The sequence below is a fragment of the Emydura macquarii genome, unplaced genomic scaffold (genome assembly GCF_026122565.2).
Source record: "Emydura macquarii macquarii isolate MOO-44397 ecotype Brisbane River unplaced genomic scaffold, CSIRO-AGI_Emac_v2 contig_320, whole genome shotgun sequence".
NCBI lineage: Eukaryota > Metazoa > Chordata > Testudines > Chelidae > Emydura > Emydura macquarii.
This window is the reverse complement of record NW_027130457.1, coordinates 1,818,872-1,837,073: the sequence shown is the minus strand read 5'-3', so window position 1 is coordinate 1,837,073 and position 18,202 is coordinate 1,818,872. Positions and strand designations below refer to the sequence as shown.

The 18,202-nt window shown below is 39.1% G+C and overlaps 1 protein-coding gene across 1 annotated transcript in view; it reads right to left on the bottom strand.

The window, feature by feature from the left end:
• CDH12 (cadherin 12) overlaps window positions 1–18,202 on the bottom strand; it is a 701,357-nt gene that overhangs the window by 593,400 nt on the left and 89,755 nt on the right. The window lies entirely within an intron of this gene.

The following is an 18,202-nucleotide window of genomic DNA, read 5'->3' as shown; positions in this document are numbered from 1 at the left end:
TGTACTCATGGCATAAGGTATGAGAGTAAGTGTGGCAAATACTGGCCTTTCGCCATAAAACATAGGGCCATGTCATCACCTCTATGAGCTTGTTTTCACTAGAGATTTTTTATTTGAGTTAGTTGATTGCCATTTATCTTAAGGTAGTTAATATGTTCATGGAGGCTAGTTGGACATTTCCTGGGTTATCTATTCGCTGATCCCTAGGATAAAGAACAAAAGTTTTTTCTTCGGAGTAAGTGCTGGTGGAACGTGCAGACTAGCCTTTACAAAGGAGTGAGCTACTTTGATTTACTGGTAATCTGTTAATTTGAGGTAAACAAAACCTTGTATAAATATATTTCATGTGAGTTAATCCCATCATTCAGATATTATTTCCCATTATGCTGGGTTGGGGGAGGCAGGACTTGGTCTACATGGGACACAATGTTTCTAATGGGGTCCCACGCGGATTTGTTCTTGGCCCTATGCTATTCAAAATTTTATCAGTGATCTGGAAAAAATATAAAACCATTATTGGTCAATTTGCAGATTACAAACTGGGGGAGTGGTATATAATGATGGAGTTCACGTGGTAAGAAGGGATCATTTGAGCAGCATATATTTTCACATAGCCAAATCAAGGTCATACATGTAGAAACAAACAATGTAGGTCACACTTATAAAACAGGAGACAGCATCCCGGATTGCAGTGACACAGCAAATGATTTAATGGTAGGGAACCAACTGAGTTTGAGCTTCAATTTGAAGGTGTAGCTGAGAGAGCAAATGCAAACCTTAGATGTACAAGCAGGGACCTAGCCAATAGAAGTTGGAAGGAGGTATTTCATTTCTTTATATCGTGAGTTTGATGATTACTGAATTATTTCAAGATCTGGAGTCCACACATAAAAAAAAAAAAGGATGTTTAAAACTTGGAAAGGGTTAAATAAAGAGCTACAAGAATGATTTGAGGTCTGGAAAACATGCCTTATATATTGAGAGACTTAAGAAGCTCAGTCTATTTATCTAAGAGAAGTTTAAGAGATTTATAGATTATGAGGAAAGAGATTTCTTATAGTAGACAACTCTTTAATTTAGCAGAAAAAGACAATGTAATCCTATAGTTAGAAGCAGAAGCTGGGAAAATTCAGGTAGAGATAAGGCACATGTTTTTAAGATAGGTTAATAATAATTGGAACATCTTTCTTAGGAATCTGGTGGACTTTCTATCATTTGCAGTAAAATTATATATTTTTAAAAAATGTGCTATAGCTATAACAGAAGTGACGGGGTTGAGGCAGAAATTACTGGTGAGGTTCTCTAATCTTTATATTTCCTTATTCTGACCTCTCAAAGCCCTGCAGAGCTCACTTAATTCAGGTTACCATGCACTCCCTTACAGTAGAGCTCATTGGAAATTTTGAAAATGAATTGCTTAGGAAATATAAAATTATCAGCCATCATCCCCTTTTAACCTGCCTGTGTAGCCCACTTTCATGAAGTTAGACAAAATGCAGGCTCTGAATGCTTCCCAGAACAAAACATTTTGTATGGTCTGGAATAAAGAGAACTATGTGTAGCGAGCAAATATATTTTCTCCACTATATTTAGACTGTAAGCTTTTTGGGGCACGAACTGTATTTTTGTTCTGTGTTTGTTCAGCGCCTAATGCAATGAGGTCCTGGTCCATGACTAGGGCTCCAAGCTGCTTCTGCAATACAAATAATAAATAATATCTGGGACAACCTTGCACAGCTCACAACTTGGTTTCTTTTATGCTATATTTATTTAAATTTAAGGGAAAGGCTGGTCTTGTGGTTGAGACATTGGAATAGGACTCAGATCTGGGCTCCATTCCTGACTCTGCCACATACTTCCTGTTTAACATTGGTCAAGTCACTTGGGTAACATTTTCAGTTTCTAAGGGATTTAGGCCCCTATAAACCATATAAGCCATTGACTTTATCCTTAATCTGACTCAGTTCCAATCTGTAAAATGAGGATAATGCTTCCTTATGCATACCCTTTATCTACCCATTTATCCTGTTTATTTATGCATACCCTTTATCTGTTTAGATTGTAAACGCTTCAGGGGAGGGATTTTCTCTCTCCATGCATTTATACAGTGTGACACCGGTATAGCAGTTCATGCTAGAGTGTATCCAGGTCAATTCACTTGTGTATTAGTATAGATCAAAGTAATTATTAAATGTATAAAGGTGTATTTGGTTTTAAATTTCATGGAAACAAATGGGAAACGAAAATGAATTCTAAGCAAGTGGCAATCGTATGTGATGACCAGAGATCAAGGACTCAAAGTGCATTCCTCACCCACCATCATCAAAAGAAAAGCACACATGGGTAGAGACCCTGTCAGCTAATTTTCTATCAGAAGAAGCTATAAATATAGATTCAAGGAAAAATCCTTCATCTCTGGACTGTTTGGACTCTTAGAGGGAAGTATTCCAGATGCAAAGCAGAGCTCTCCAGAAACTGTCTGGGAACCCTGAAAAGACTTTTGGTAAATTGGCAGTTTATTCCACCATGTGGAATTACAAACGGTGATTCTCCCGTACATATATTTTACCTGCTTTAACTTCTAAATAACTCTCATTCTTCTCTCTCAGCTGATAAACCTTGAGTTAGTTTACTACAGAATGGCCTGCTGGTGTAGTGTTTGGTGCAAGATCCAGGGTACCAGTACGGTAAGTGACGGGTCTCCTGTTACTGCGAGCAACCTGGTGTGGTGTGATTATTTTGGTTTAAGTAGCCATTATCACAAAGTTCAGTTTGTTTGGGTGGCAAAGTAAGCTGGAGGGTCTAAGGGCACTGTCTGTGACTCCATGGTAAGACTGTTAGAGTGATCCAGGAATCCACATTTGTTACTGGCTTGATGAAATTTAATTATAGAACACACCACCCCAGCTTGGGGTGTCTGCCCTATTTCTGACAGCCTGTCCTGAGGAAGGTGTTGACAGTTGTGAGCCACTCCAGACAGCATTACATAAAGCACTTTGCACACTGCTAATCTCAGACAAATCCTCTAGGCACTATTGTAATAGAAATAATAGATAATTACTCTCTTTGAAATCCAAATATACACTTGATATATATTTCAGGTTTATGTATACATTTGCATCCCTATACATATAAAGGGATGTAAATGTACACATAAAGCTGAAAGCTATCTTTGACATTTATGGACTCTAGGAATGCAGCCAATTGCCAAAAGAAAAATACAGAAATGAAAGTCACTGAGACACAGAAAGCTTAAGTGACTTGCTCCAGGTCATACAGTGAACAGTGCAATGGGAGCAGGAACAGTTAGGAGCACTAGAGCCTATTTTTTCCTGTTGTTTATATGGAAATAAATGTAAAGCCTTTTTCTTACCACTCTTAATAACATTGCTCCCCTCTCTCCCTTACAAATACCTCTATGGAACTCCCCTCTCAGGTGATTCTCTTTAAAGTATAGAATAATATAGAGATTCTTGTATAATTTAAAGTACCTTTCCCAGAGTTCCACAAATATGGAAATATAAAGTTTAGACCTGTCTCTTATGAATGTTGTCTGTTTATCGTTGAAGTAAAGGATTCATTCTTAGTGTTTTAAACTAACAGGTAAAAAATGTGAATTTCCATGACAAGTCCTTCTTCCTTTCTCCCTGCCCAAAATTACCCAAGGTGTTCTACCCGACAGCAATAGACAAGTACAAAAGTTTAGCATTAAATCTACTGTTAGCATATGCAAAAAGGAAAACAATGAAAACTACTGCAAATAAATGTGCAAATAAATATCTCCGTAAGAGAAGTCCTTTGTCAAGTTCTAAGTTCTTGAGCAGTAAATATAGATTTTCATTTTGTATAGGATTTTTCAGATTGTGGACCCTTTCCTCACATTGATGAGTTGCTCTTCAAAGGAGTAATCTTATTGGTTCCAGTAGTTACTCACCAAGGTGAGAAAGGACATCATGATCTGGCTAAGAATCCTAACACAAAGTTTTACAGTTAATTAATAATTAGAGATAAATTAGATCACAGAGGGATGAAGTAAGAAGTCTAGGTGAAGAAGAAAATAATTTCAGCTAATATTGGAAATGAAATGAAAAGCTGATGAAGATGTGAGATATAGGAAGCTTATTCCAGACAGCAGGAGCAGCAGAAGAAATGGATTTTGCTCAACAGTGGTGAGATTATGAAGAGCACAGGTAGGACGACGGGAGAGAGAGGAAAGTTACAAAGGAGGCTGCAACTAGTCCATGATGGATTTTAGAAAAAAAAGGCAATTTGCAATTGGATCTTGAATTGAATGCAGAGGCAATGAAGTTATCTGATGTCAAGATAATGAGGTTGTGGTTTTTATACTTGGGAGATGGTGGCAGCAACACTCTGAATGTATTGGATCCTAGAGTTGTGATTTGAAGTGGCCATAGAGAGCCCTATGCAATATATCATATGTAGAAATATTATACTTTATACAGTGCCCTGTGGTAATCTATCTGATGCTTATAAACAGCTCTTCCTCTCCTATTGATTATTTAGATCTGTAATTAAGTACTGCTGTATGTAGAGTGCCAACTCTGTGATTTTATTATCTTTTGGGATGCAGTTCTAGAAATTGACATGCAAAAATAGAGAGAGAGCTCTCCATTGTGACATTTAGATACAGGATCTTGTAGGGGGCAATTTGGAACCTGACCACCACAAGAGGAACTCCAGGAGAGACTGTGTTTTGAGAAATTACATTCCCTAGCTGTTCCCGATGGGAGTGCTGTATTATTCTTGAAGAGGGTGTAAAACGCTCCCCATCACTCCAACCATAAGTCCCACTCCACTGGTCAATACAGGGCATAGGATCAGATTCAGTCTCACACCAGGGTTAACTCAGGCCATTAATTTGATGGGTGTTATCTTATGTTCCCCTGTGTTTAGCCACTTCCTAGACAATTCATGTGATCCAGTAACCGGAAGAGGTTAAACTAGCATAGTACTTCAGAGGGAGTATTCCTTTTGGGGAATATTACAATAAAAACTGTCACAGAGTGATACATTTTTGTATTGTAGTCTTTTCTGGTACGAACCTGCAAAGCAGATTATATTAAACTGTCAGGAAGAAAAGATTCAAGGTGACATAATGTAAATGGATTCAATGCATAATATTTCTGGTTGGTTTGAAGCTAGACACAGGGTTTTTAAGTGTAGACAAAATAATATTCCTCAAAGGATGCAGGTTTCACCTACTGTACTAACTAGCAGCAGTGCCTTTGAATTCAAAGTAATACCACACTTGTATGACACCACATCCTTAATGTAAATTACTGAATGTTAATCCCCACAACAAGAGACACTGAACTTAAATTGTGATTATTTTTAAATTAACAAAACACCTTCAGAAGGGCCAACAGGTTTTGTTGTAGGACTCCTAAGCCTAAATTTCTGTACCTGTTATAAAAACCAGCATGACCTGCTCAGATGTGTGTAGCACATGGAATATATCATTTGTAGTAATAATTTAAAGATAGACAATTCCAAGCATACAGCAGAGCTCAGAGAATGGATGAATGACTGACAGTGAGAATACATACTTGCAGTATGACTCTGACTCAATAAGGCATTCTCTGGGAAAACTTTCTGTAATCGATGCCATCCACACCTACAGAATATGCTAGCATCAATTTCTCGGAGCACCATCTCCTGCACTCTTTTTACCAGCTGATGGCAGATGACAGTTGTTTTGATGACAGTGGGGAAGGGAAAAAGTCACAGAAAGTTCTGGTGCCAAAGTACCTCTCTCAGAGTGCAGAAAACTCTTGTTTTCACACACACAGATGTGCTTTCTCCACCCAGGAACAGAGATCAGAAAAAGAGAAAGTAAGATGATAGGAAGAAAGCAATAATAATGACCTACGGTGTCTGTCTAGCTGTGGCCTCTGGTGCTTATGAGTTTTTCTTTGATGTGCTTTTCTTGTTGAGAGAGTGGAGAGGAGTTGTTAATGCTGCTCAAGGAATATATGAAATATATACTGAATTGAAAGATAATACAATAAATTGACTTGTGAAGTAATGATGTGGTTATGAAAAGCGTGAGCACCTGCATATCCCTTTATAAATGAGGGCCAAGATAGAAACCAAAAGGAAAGGAACATTTAGGGGTGGTCTTTTCTCTCCAATGTTGAGCACAGATTGAGCAGCTCTTTCATTCACAATCCATATGCCATATTTCCCAAATCTGCACTACACTTGGCCGGTATTTAAAATAGAAGGAATTTGACTAACATCATCATAATTTGTGAATATATTTCTATACTGCATCCAAAAAAAGAAACATCAGAAGAACATTAGTGTTGCAAAGTCAAGCACTCACAAATTAGGAACTTTTAGAACATTTAGAATTAATGTTGCCTGAACAACCTTAATTTGGACCTCTTCTGCATATGCCTTATGATAGTCTCTTGGTACATAACCACATGCTATTTTGCCACAGGATGCCTGCCTCATCCAGTGGCATATTCTTTTTATTCTACTCATTCAGAGCATTTACTCCACTCCATCCAATCTGTGCACTGAATACAGAATTAATTATTTATATTTACAAAACACCTGTGAAGTGAAGTGGTATTATTATTCCCATTTCACAGCTGGGGAACTAAAGCACAGAGAGATTAAAGCCAAAATGTACAGTAGTGTCCACTAATTTTGGGTGCCCAGTTAATGGTTAATGACAGCTAGGGCCTGATTTTCCACAATATTTAGCATATTAATACAACTTTATAGGTTCAAATTCTTATGTTACGTTCTTATTAGTCTGCAAATTCTGCCTCACACCTTGTCACTAACAATTTCAAATGAATATCATGCATATCTCCAGTTTGAAATGATGTCATAACTATGGGCCCTTTTCAGGGCCGGAAGTGAAGGTCAACTCTGCAAACACTGAAGGAATCACAAGATTCAAAAAGGACATCTTCGCTAGGATCTGCACCAACTATAAATATCATGTTCTCTGTCTTCAGGAGACACTCAGAGGGCCAAATAACAACAGGCCATGGATTCCTGGATAAGATACACCATCAAAAGGCAGCACAAAAAATATGGCAGCGCTATCTTCATGAAACCAGAGCTCATCCTGAACACAACATCTATGATGGAGCAAAATGACATTGAAGCCTTGACCTTGATATTGACAATATCTCCATAACATCTGTTTCCAAGTCCCCAAGGGTGTGGGTTGCGTTTAAGAGCCCTGGAAACCTAGACCACAACAAAGCATGCATGATCACTGGTAACCTTAATAGACACAGCGTCACATGATGTTATACCGAAAATGATAAGAGATGTGGGCAGAAGTGTTGAGATGTGGGCATACCATCTAAGCCTGATCCATGGCTCAAAACTACATGGTCTTTTAACAGCTCTGGATGCAGGGGAAGCTATAATCCAGACCTCGTCTTTGTTGACAGCAACATAGAAGTTATGTGCAAAAAAGCTGTGTTGTAATCCATCCCGCACACACAATACAGACCAATTGCAATCAGTGCCACAGAAGCCATAACTCCACATTTCGTATCAATGTGTAGATGCTTCAATTTCAAGAAAGCAGATTGGAGCGGACCCTGACAAAAAATTGACTCACATCGATCCAACTCTGGAAAATTATGACCTCTTTGTGAATGCACTGTGCAATATCTCTTAGAGTTATATACCTCAAGGATGCAAAACTGAGCACATACCATCCTTTCTCAGAAGACACTATTGGGACAGGGACAGCCATAACTAACAAGCTTCAAGAAGAAAGGTGACAGAAATGGAAAGAATTGATCAAAGGAATAAACGTCACCCACGCTAGTAGGAAAGCATGGTTGACCATTTGCAAGCTGAATAATAATCCAAAGAAAGTACAGCAACATTACAACTTCACAGCCAACCAGGTGGTACACCTGCTTCTGCTTTAACAGGAAAGCTCTGAACAAGCAGCCTAAAATACAGTACATTCTTTCTCTAACAAACCCCTAGGGATCCAAGCCATTTGCTTGGTATAGCTAGGGATTCATTACAGCGAGGGGGCGAAGGGACAGTTCTTCTGGCTGGGGCCATGGCAGGGAGAGAGAGTTCCTCCAGCCCTGGGGCTGCAGTAGAAGCTAAGAGAACTTCTCTGGCTCCCTGCCACAGCACTGGGACCGGAGGAGCACTCTGTGCTTGCAGCGGCCCCTGGGGTCAGAGTCCCTGTCAGCCCCCCGCTGCAGAGCTGGGCTGGAGGAATTGTCATGCCCTCCCCCTTGCATCCGTGGGGTTAGAAGATCACTCAACCCCCTGCCACAGCTTGGCGCTGGAGATGCTCTCAATCCTCCCCCACATTGATCAACATGGTGCTGCCTGAACTGCCCTGCACACACAAACTGACAGATCAAAGATTAACATGATCAAATGGGGCTACTCTAATGACATGAATACATGTGAGTGCAGTGAAGTGCAGACCATGGAGCACCTGCTTATTTGCCGACTCCTTGGGGTGACCTGTACTAAAGGAGGATCTCACTGAAGAGACGGAAAGAACCATTGCTTGTGCATGGTTCCAGAAAAACATCTAGTCGTGACAAGGACATGAGAAGAAAAAGAAGAAATGTTCAAAGTAGTGCTCCAATCAATTTCAGTTGCAGTTCTGAGGGCTCAGCACTCATGCTGCTCAGGTCCAAGGTGTCTCTTAAGTTGGGCACCCGGAAAATAAGGAACACACATTTAATTGCCAGCTGTGAAGTTTTGGTTTAAGGGAATTGCCTAGCATTACATAGGTACTCTGTGGCAGAGGAAGAGATAGAATGTAGTTCTTTGGGGTAGCATTCACATGGATTGACAATGAGATCTTCCTTTCTCTTCCTGCAATCCCTGCCTTATTCACTACACACTTTTCAGCTTCTCAGGCAGAGGTCCAACAAAGCCTCAACCACTACACAACCCTGATTTATCCTCAGAGCAAGTCCGTGTTTTGAATAAGGCATGATCCTACGGGAAAAATAGTATGCTGATCATGTAATTAAAGACTATCATAGTGCATATACACAAGGAGGCCTAATTAAAGTTGCAGGGGCAACCTTAATTCTTGCAAAGGGGTAGCCGTGTTAGTCTGTATACAGCAAAAACAACGAGAGTTCTGTAGCACTTTAAAGACTAACAAATTTAATTTCTGCAGACATAAGCTTTTGTGGGTTGCAACCTCTTCTATAATGATAAACATTTTATTTTATATACAGTAAATGTCCAAAGGTGATGCGTTCATGACTGAATTTCAATTCTAATTCTAAGTTATTCTGAATATTAGCCAAATTTGCTAATAGAAATCTAGAGTAACTCTATTGACTTAAATGGAATTTGGATTTATAAACAAGCAACAGCAGTATTTAGGCCTCCATGTTTTATGAACAGATGGTGGCATTATCCTTATATATTCAACATGCTTTATTAAGGTCCCAAATCAGGAAAATATTTTTAAAAATGGGTTTGAGTTCCATTGGTGTCAATGGGATTTGTTTATATGCTCATGTGCTCTCCAGAATAAAGAAGGCATGATAGATCCCATTCAGTGTCAGGGCAATATTGTGCTGAGTGCCATACAACCATACATTGAGCCAGTCCTTATCCCAAAGAGATTACAACGTAAATAGGGACAAGATACAATGGAGCTGTAGAACATAGTTGTGTGCGAATGGGGAATGAGGTAGGAAATGCTTAGTACAAGGATTGATAGTAATAGGAGGACAAGGTTGCATATATTATCTAAGTGTACAGTTTGAAGTCTTCAAAGGTTTTGTTAATAAGTGGAAAAGAGATATTCACAAATTGCTAACAGGCCTACTGCTTAAGCTATTATTAGCACTAATTGGCATCCTTTTAGGCAATATCAATGTAGAAGCCAAGGACTGAACCAATACAGGTGCTGAACTAACTTCCAATGCCCAAAGGTGGTCAGTTTCTCCGTGAGGACTGGAAAGACTGTGCTGCTCCTTGTATAATGCTGCACTTAATTTAAATAAAGGATTTCAGTCTACAGGTCTGTCAACGTGGCACCTTTCTAAATTCATTTAAAAAAAGAAGCGAGGAAGAAGATTAACTTGCTGACAATTCTAAAGTGGCTGGGTTATTGAGCTGCTTTTTAAATCTAATTTTAATAAAAAAAATAAGGGGAAGTGTTATGGACAATTAGGAAGTAATGAAGACCATGTCAATGCAGCTAATGACAAAGGCTTTTGAAGGACACAGTGTTTGTCCAGTGGAATGCTGCAATTTCCAGTGTTCGGCTTTATTTTATGTAACAACTTCATTAATAATCTGTGAGAAGGTATAAACAGCTCATTAATTATAGGCCATGTTCCCATTGCCGGAGAGAACAGACACATAATGAAAAAGGGTCTAGAGAGGATAGAAATCAGGAGAGGAAATAAAATGTGATTTAGCCTGGCAAAATGCACTTAGGAGCTTGCCTGGGTGGGCTGTCCCTACTTTCTCCCAGTGGAGTGAGCAGCACACTCCTCAAACAGATAAACGCCTCAATCCTCACATATGCCAGCACTTAGCTCAACTCACTGGGTTGAAAGGCCAAAGGTGATGTTATGCCTGCAATTCTGGGGAGGCTAATGCAGCCGTTGGAGTAAATTAGCCCCAGGACTTCTCTAAATTAACACTGTTAAATATGCTTCCCAGACACTTAACCCTATCTGGTTCCAGTCCTATGCAGACCAAAAAGAGAAGATGGAGGTTTGAGCCTTCATTGTACTTGAGGAGCCCTCAATGGCCAGGGGACTCATGGGACCTGACTGAGTGGCTTACCCTGTGACAGGCCTTATCCTACGATCAGTTACTCGAAATCAGTCTTGTAAGGAGCCGTGGTGAAGAGAATGGTACCATTCAGAATAAGTGAGGCTATGTAAATAAGGAGCTTGAGCAAACATTGTCCCCCATAGCCTGTGATTAACTGTATTTACCACATACTTGCAGAGGGTGGAGGAATGACCTTGTTTGCAGAACTGGGGGGTTCTGTTGATTTGTCTTCCTATTTTTAAAAAGAACATGGCTTCAAAATCACAACCAAGGCCCCAATCCTGCACCCAGATCCATGAGCATGGAGCCTTGGGTTCATGCAGAATCCCATTTGCTTCAGTCAGATTCAACACTGAGGATAGCTGCTAGTGGATCCCAATGAACAAGGAAAGACCAAACATATATTAGCTGCAAGATGGATTCAATTTTGTTCCTGAAAAAAAAAAAGTACTGAGTGTATGGTAAGTATAGCACAGTAATCCGAAGAGAATAGCTGGGAGTGGAGATCTTGTAAGGGGATCAAGAGTTAATCACTCCTGAGACATTCTTTTTTATATCTGTCATTTGGCTAATCTGTGCCTCATGTTCTAAAGTCAAACATTTTGTTCTTCTGCAAAGCTCTTCACTTTTATAAGTCATCTCTGACATAGGTAAGTTAGCAGTCTCCAGAAAGTGGCTAAATGCCATTAGAAGGAAGGAACTATCCCAACTTTCCCTTCAGTTGGACAGCAGAATTTTATTATGGAGTGCCTCAGTGCTGTCTCTTGCACATCAGGGAACAATGTTTCAGTGGCAGGGAGATGGACATATTAACTTATCTGTCTTTAAACATCTCTGATTTTATCCTTTACCCTTCATCATTATAAGAGAACACTTTATATAATGTCATCAAATAGCTGACCCTGGAACAATGATTACCAAGATCCGAGTCCTAGTATGGTATAAAAGGAAGGAAGGAATTGCAGAAATCGCTGGAGAAAGTAAGGTTCATCTTGATGCTTACTGTTGAAAATCATGGAATTTAAAACCCATTTGGGAGCTCACCGTGGCATAACCCTTGTAACATCTGAGACTAACTCTGATGACAGGGAAAGAATGTGGAGCTCTGCAAGCTGGAGACTGAAGTATTTATTAAATGCAAGAGACTCTAGAGGCCACATGATGTAGGGAGATAGAGCACAAGAAAGGATTTCTCTTGAATTTATTAAACAGAAAGACAGATGAAGTCTGGAAAGCATACACTATCAAGAGAAGAGACAAAATCTGGAAAGCATATGCTATTAAGGGAAGAGACCCTGGACCAGCTCCTCATCTGGTGTAAATTGGTATGCTAGCCCTCAGGAAATGAGGATATGGCTGATTGTGCCTAGAAACTTACTCCTTCATTGTTTGAACTATTTAATTATTCTCCGTGTTTGTTAATAGAATTGAAAAGTCAAAGGTGTTCCAAGCAAGATTTCCTATATTATCCTAATCTTTCAGTATTCTTCATTCAGTAGAGTTAAAAAAAACATCCTCTATTATGGCATCATCTCTAGTGCAGAAAATATTTAGTTAGAAAGGTAATAAAAAGCACGATTCATGTTTATTTAAAACATTAATATTTTTAAGAAGTGATTTGACATTCATTATTTAATAGTTTGACTAGATTGCAGAATGCTAATAAGTATAACTGACAAGGCTGTTCTTCCAAACTAACTTTATCAGCCAAGCTTTCAAAAAATGTGCGGGATGATTTAGTTATTATCAAATTAGCTAAACAAAGAGACATACAGTGATATTGCAATAGGCTAGTGTTGTTTCTAATTAAATGACCTCAATTAAATTAGCAGGCAGCCTTAGATAGGGAAGAACACTATTTTGCTTAATCTAAACCCTTCTGGATGTCAAAACTCATTCTAAATGAGTTTGAGATATACAATATATTGTATATCTCACTTCAATTAGTAAAATGTTTTCTCAGCTGAAAAATAAAACTTAATGTGTCATACAATATCTAGTGGAAATACATGAAAATGCTATTCCCAGACTAAGTGCTGGTTGACAGAAGAAAAAGGAAAAACAATATGAGCAAGAGGTAAAGGGAAGACCTGAACAGGGAGGTTAGAAAAAATAATGAGGATTGGAAAATGGGAACTATGAAGAGAGATGGAGGTACTTCAGGAGTGTGTGTAATTCCCACCCACTCAATGTGGTGCTCTAGTTGTGACTGGGGCACATAATTAAGTTGATTAGCCTGACTTAAGCCTTGGCTAAGAAAAGTGTGCTTTATTTTTAGCTCAGGGAGTAGAGACTTATGCTTTTAGAACCAGAGGTCTCGGGTCAATCCCCATTGTTGTTGATGAACCTAGGGGTCTGGTGTTACAGTTGATTGAGCAGGGGGGGAAAAGGATTTGTAAAGAATGAGGAGTAAACAAAGTACGTACTGTAAATAAATACCACCACAAAACTACTGTGCAGGGACATCGAATGAGTGACATGTGAACCTCAAAAAATTCAAAGATCAGTTCAGATAAGTACCTGAAAGTAGGATGTTTTCCCCAAACTGTACCCAAAGCTCCAGTGTCTGGAAAAGTGATCTTGCATTGCAAACAGAAGTAACTTAGACTATAACTTTTTTGGGATAGGAACTGTCTGTTATGTTTGTTCAGTACCTAGCACAATGTGGCACTTGCCTCTAGGTGCTACTGCAATACAAATAATAAATACTCCTGGGTACTACTACTATGGTAGTTCAGTTGTGCCATCTCCAGTGCTGGCTAGAACATAAAGGTGAAGAGCTGGCCAAATTCTGCTCTAATTTACACTCTATAGATCCTAATGATCAACACCTCGAGAAAGTCAACAGAGAATTTGACCTTTGGCCTATTAAAAGAATCACTGGAAAATAACAAAGCGCTCAGTATGACTTGAGATTCATGTGGTTTTGAGATAACAGTGGGAGTCACATTAATGTAACTCTGCAATATCAGGTGTGTCATGCTTTGAGTTTTGGATCACAGATGAAGGATGTTTCTTGTAGACAAAGCACTGAACTTGGTTCAGCTCCCAGATCTACCATAGACTTTGTACCACAATAGGGGGGGAAAAAACACATAGGCCACGATACTGCAGTGATTTCTGTGTGGGCAGGCCCCAGATCCTCCACAGAGTCTATTAACTTCAGGTCCTGCAGTATATATCTCACTGTGCTTCAGTTCTTCATTTGGAAAATGAAGATAATATTTCCTTTCCTCCCACTTATCTGTCTAATTTGATTGTAAACTCTTTGGGGAGGGATTATATTTTATTAATACAGGCAGATCTGGTAGGATGGCAAAGAGTTAAGTTTGCCCAACATTCTCTGTTATTTCAGTTGCTTCAACTCTGCCAAATTTTAACCATCTGGGCTGATGTTTTTCCATGTTGGGTGTCATCTTCAGACTCTTTTTTTTTTTTTTTTTTTTTTTTTTTTTTTTTTTTTTTTTTTTTTTTTTTCTGGGCGGGAAAGGGATGATTTCAGAAAAAATGTGTTTAGCTTTCCGAGAGAACTTGATCAGAGGAAAATACACTGTTTTGCCCATGTTAAAACTATTTCACTGAGAATCTTGAGTGTTTCCTTGCACAGGAGCAGGGACTTGAAGTGTGGGTGTGTAGGGGAGGGGAATTTCTGTCATCAGGGACATGCTATGTGCTGTTCCTGTTGGCACCCAGGCAACATGGAGGAAGAAATGAGGGGAGGATTGCAGGTAGAGCTGGTTGGAATTTGATTTGATTTTTTTTTTCTGGTTGCAAAATGCCCATTATTGAAACTGAAACTTTCTGTGGAAACACGCTGATTTCAACAAAACATTCATCATGAAAGAATTCATAGGTCCAGGATGAAATGTCAACAAGAATATAGGTGCCAATAACTCAGCACCTGGGGAACTTACCTAGAATCTGGAAGACCTAGGATGCAAATCCTTGTTCTGCCTTAATCAAGCCAGAAACATGTAGAAACTTAGCACGTTCCCCTTGTGTGTATACATTACAATTGAGTCTTTAATTTCATGATCACATACAGAGCTAGGTGAATTTGTCTGGATATATAGTTTACTCACTGAAAAATGCAGTTTCAGTTCAACTGAAATTCTTCAACAATTTGGGTCAAGTACAGCAAATAGTTTCAGCTGAATAAAAGATTCAAAACAGTGAAACATTTCATTTCGACATTTTCACAACAAAATGTTTTGATTTGTTTCAAAACAACATTTAACTAAACAAAAAATCAGCTAGACTTAATTATTTACAAAGGGATTTAAAAAAAAAAAAAAAAAAAAAAAAAAAAAGCCCCTGCAAACAAACCTCTTTTTTATTTTGTTTTGGCGGGAACAACAACAAAAAAAAGTGCTTTTAGGTCCACCTCAAAATGTTTTTTTTTCCTTGTTATTTTTTAATTCCCCCACCTCTCCCAAAAACAAATTATTCAAGTAGCTCTGTCAGCATACTATTGCTTCAATAGGACCCAATTCCCAACCAGGGCACAAGATGGAATGTGCTTTGAGGATGAATCAGGGTTTTGTAGTGAACAAGACTATTACCTGTAAGATCCCTGCAGAAGTTGGAAAATTTATAGCAAAGGAAGCAAAGGACTGCTGGAAGAAGAAAGGATGATCTCATGTTTAAAACAGTTGAATGCTGCCTTGGAGTTTTGGATTTTATCCCCGCTTGTGCCTGAGAGTTCCTATATGATGCTGAGCAAGTCACTTACATTAAACATTTCACAACTGGCCACTCGTTGTGTTTTCCTCATTTTCTGGGTGCCTGACTTGAGACCCTGGGGTCTGATGTGCAGAAGTGCTGAGTGGTTATGCTTCACGTTTTGTCTACGTTAATACTGCCCTTACTATTCTGGGCACGCTGCTTTTGAAGGCACCCATTATGTTTTGATTAGGCTGTGAATTACACATTCCGTCCAATGACTCTGTACAGTCACTGACCTTCCCACACTCCAACCTAGCATGGTATGATTATTGTTATCAGACATGCTGATTCTGGAAAATAATATTCATTTTCTAATTCCTGCTACCTCTGTGATGGGGGTAGGTGGTTCTGTCTGTCATTCTAGTTTTGTCCCATATGTAGTCACTAGTAGGCTGAATGATGTAGTGACTCTATGAGGAAAGTAATACAGGGTAGTTGCTTATTAAAATCCAAGAAGAGGATTACAGTGGTCTTTTTCTCTGGGACCAAGAATTGTCCTGTGGATGAATCATTAGACTGGGAATCAAAAGATCTGAGTCCAGGCTGTGACACTATCTGTGTGACCTTAGGCAAAGCACTTGAGTCTCAGTTTTCACATCTGTTATATGAGAGGGCATTGTGAAAATTAATTCTTTACTGTTTTTAAAAAGCTTTGATATCTATAAAGGCCTGGTGCTTTGAAACTACATTTTTTCCAGAATGATAGTGTTTGTGTGCGCGTATGCAGAAAAAAACCCTAAGTCAACAGAACGTTAAAGATTCAAATTCAAACACTCAAGTTAGAAAATGCCAGGATTAAAGTTGTCTGTGAAGCCTGAATTTGGGTATGCATTAAAATAGTCTGGGACAACATCACAGAGGCAGTCTGTGACAGAACCAAGAGGCGTGCTCTCCTGGAGTTCAATAAAGGTGTCCTTCTCTTCATACAACCTCTGCCAAAATAACTGTCAACCCTGTGCAGTGAACGAGGCCGGGGCTCTGTAGAACAAATAAGTGATCATGTAATTAATGATGATAGAAAAATGCATACACATAAAGCAGCCAAATTCTGGCATTTTCTTACTCTTTAGTGTTTGAATTAGAACATTTAATATTTTTAAATGTAGCTTTAAATATAATTCCTAGGTTTTTTTAGAAAACAAACTGAACAATGTGAAAAATCTAATGCTCTCCTCCTACCCACCCTGCTCTGCCAGGGTAGTCAGCAGAGCTGGAACCCAAAGTCTCTAGAGTCACAGTACAAACCTCTGCCATTTGAACTTGGAATATCTGGGGGAAGTAGTACTGCAAAATCTTCTGTCAACCAATCACTAGATGGGGCTATGCCATATACTTTTCCTGTGCACGTAACTATGTCCAAGCCAGCTTAGGATCATTGACAATCAGAAGTTCTGGGTTCTTTTCCTGGCTCTGGAAGAAAGCACAGTCTAGTGGTTGATGACATCATAGATCTGCCACAAACATCCTTGAAAGACAATGGTTAAAAGAATTAGACTTGGATCAGTCTTATTTGAGAAAAGGGATCTTTTTGCATTCAAGATCTCTACAGTTACCCCATCTATAAAAATGAGGAAATTATATTGGCTTCTTTCCTATGGTAGAGGCATAAGGAATTTCCAATAACATCTGAAGAACACAGGATTATAAACATCACTAGAGGAGCTGAGACTAAAACTCACAGTCCCTTTCCAGCCACTACACCTTCTCCAAAAGAGCCAAAGGGACTGCGACTGCATCTTCCCACATCCCACCCCTTCCTGGGGTTCTAACTATGTGCCTACCATGCAAAAATGCTGCTGCACCCCCTGGCTTGAAGTGGTTTCCATTATATACAAGGTTTACAGTTTGGTTCAATGGCTTTCAGCAATCCCTCTATAAAAATTGTTCCAGCACCCCTGCTACCATGCATGAGGCTCATTGGGAGCTGAACCATGTTCAGTGCAATAGGAATGCACAGAAATATTAGCAGCAGGCTTCTAATAAAGCTCTACTACTTGAAAATGGCTATTTTCAGGGGACTGGCTTATCACTGGACTGAATCTGGATGGATTTGCCTGGGGACTGCAAAAGTCATCTCTCTGACTGCAGGAATGTCTCCCCCCAAAATATGGTGGAAATGGTTGGAAAATATTTTTAGTACTGGTAAACTACCTATTTTCCTCTAACTTTATTTTCTGAAAACAGCTGAATCATTTTTATTGAAACATTACACAAAAATCAGCCTGCAAAAGACAGCAAACATGAAGAATTTTTGGCTAAGTGGTTAAAATTAGGTATAGAAGCAAGTGAAAACAGAGACTTTAATGAAAAGGGTGATGCAGAATTAAATAGTTATCTCTCACAGTTCTGCATATGATTAAATAACCATTTGGTACTATAACAAAGTAAATTCAAATCATTTGGAACAGTACAGGTGGGTTGAGACAGCAGTTAAGTGCACATGTATAAAACAAATACAATATTGGAAGCAAATGATCAGAGGAGTCCAAACCTCAAGAGGATAAATTGAGGTTACAGAATGGTGACCTAGTAGTACTTTCTTTAGCTAGCAGTCAAATAGTAATGCTCATGCTACTCATGCTTTGGAACATGAAATAGTGGATCTTGAAGACTTAGGATCAAATTCAGCCTCGGCCTAAGCAGGTGCAATTCCTTGGCTTCCATTTGAGCTGTGCCCACTTAA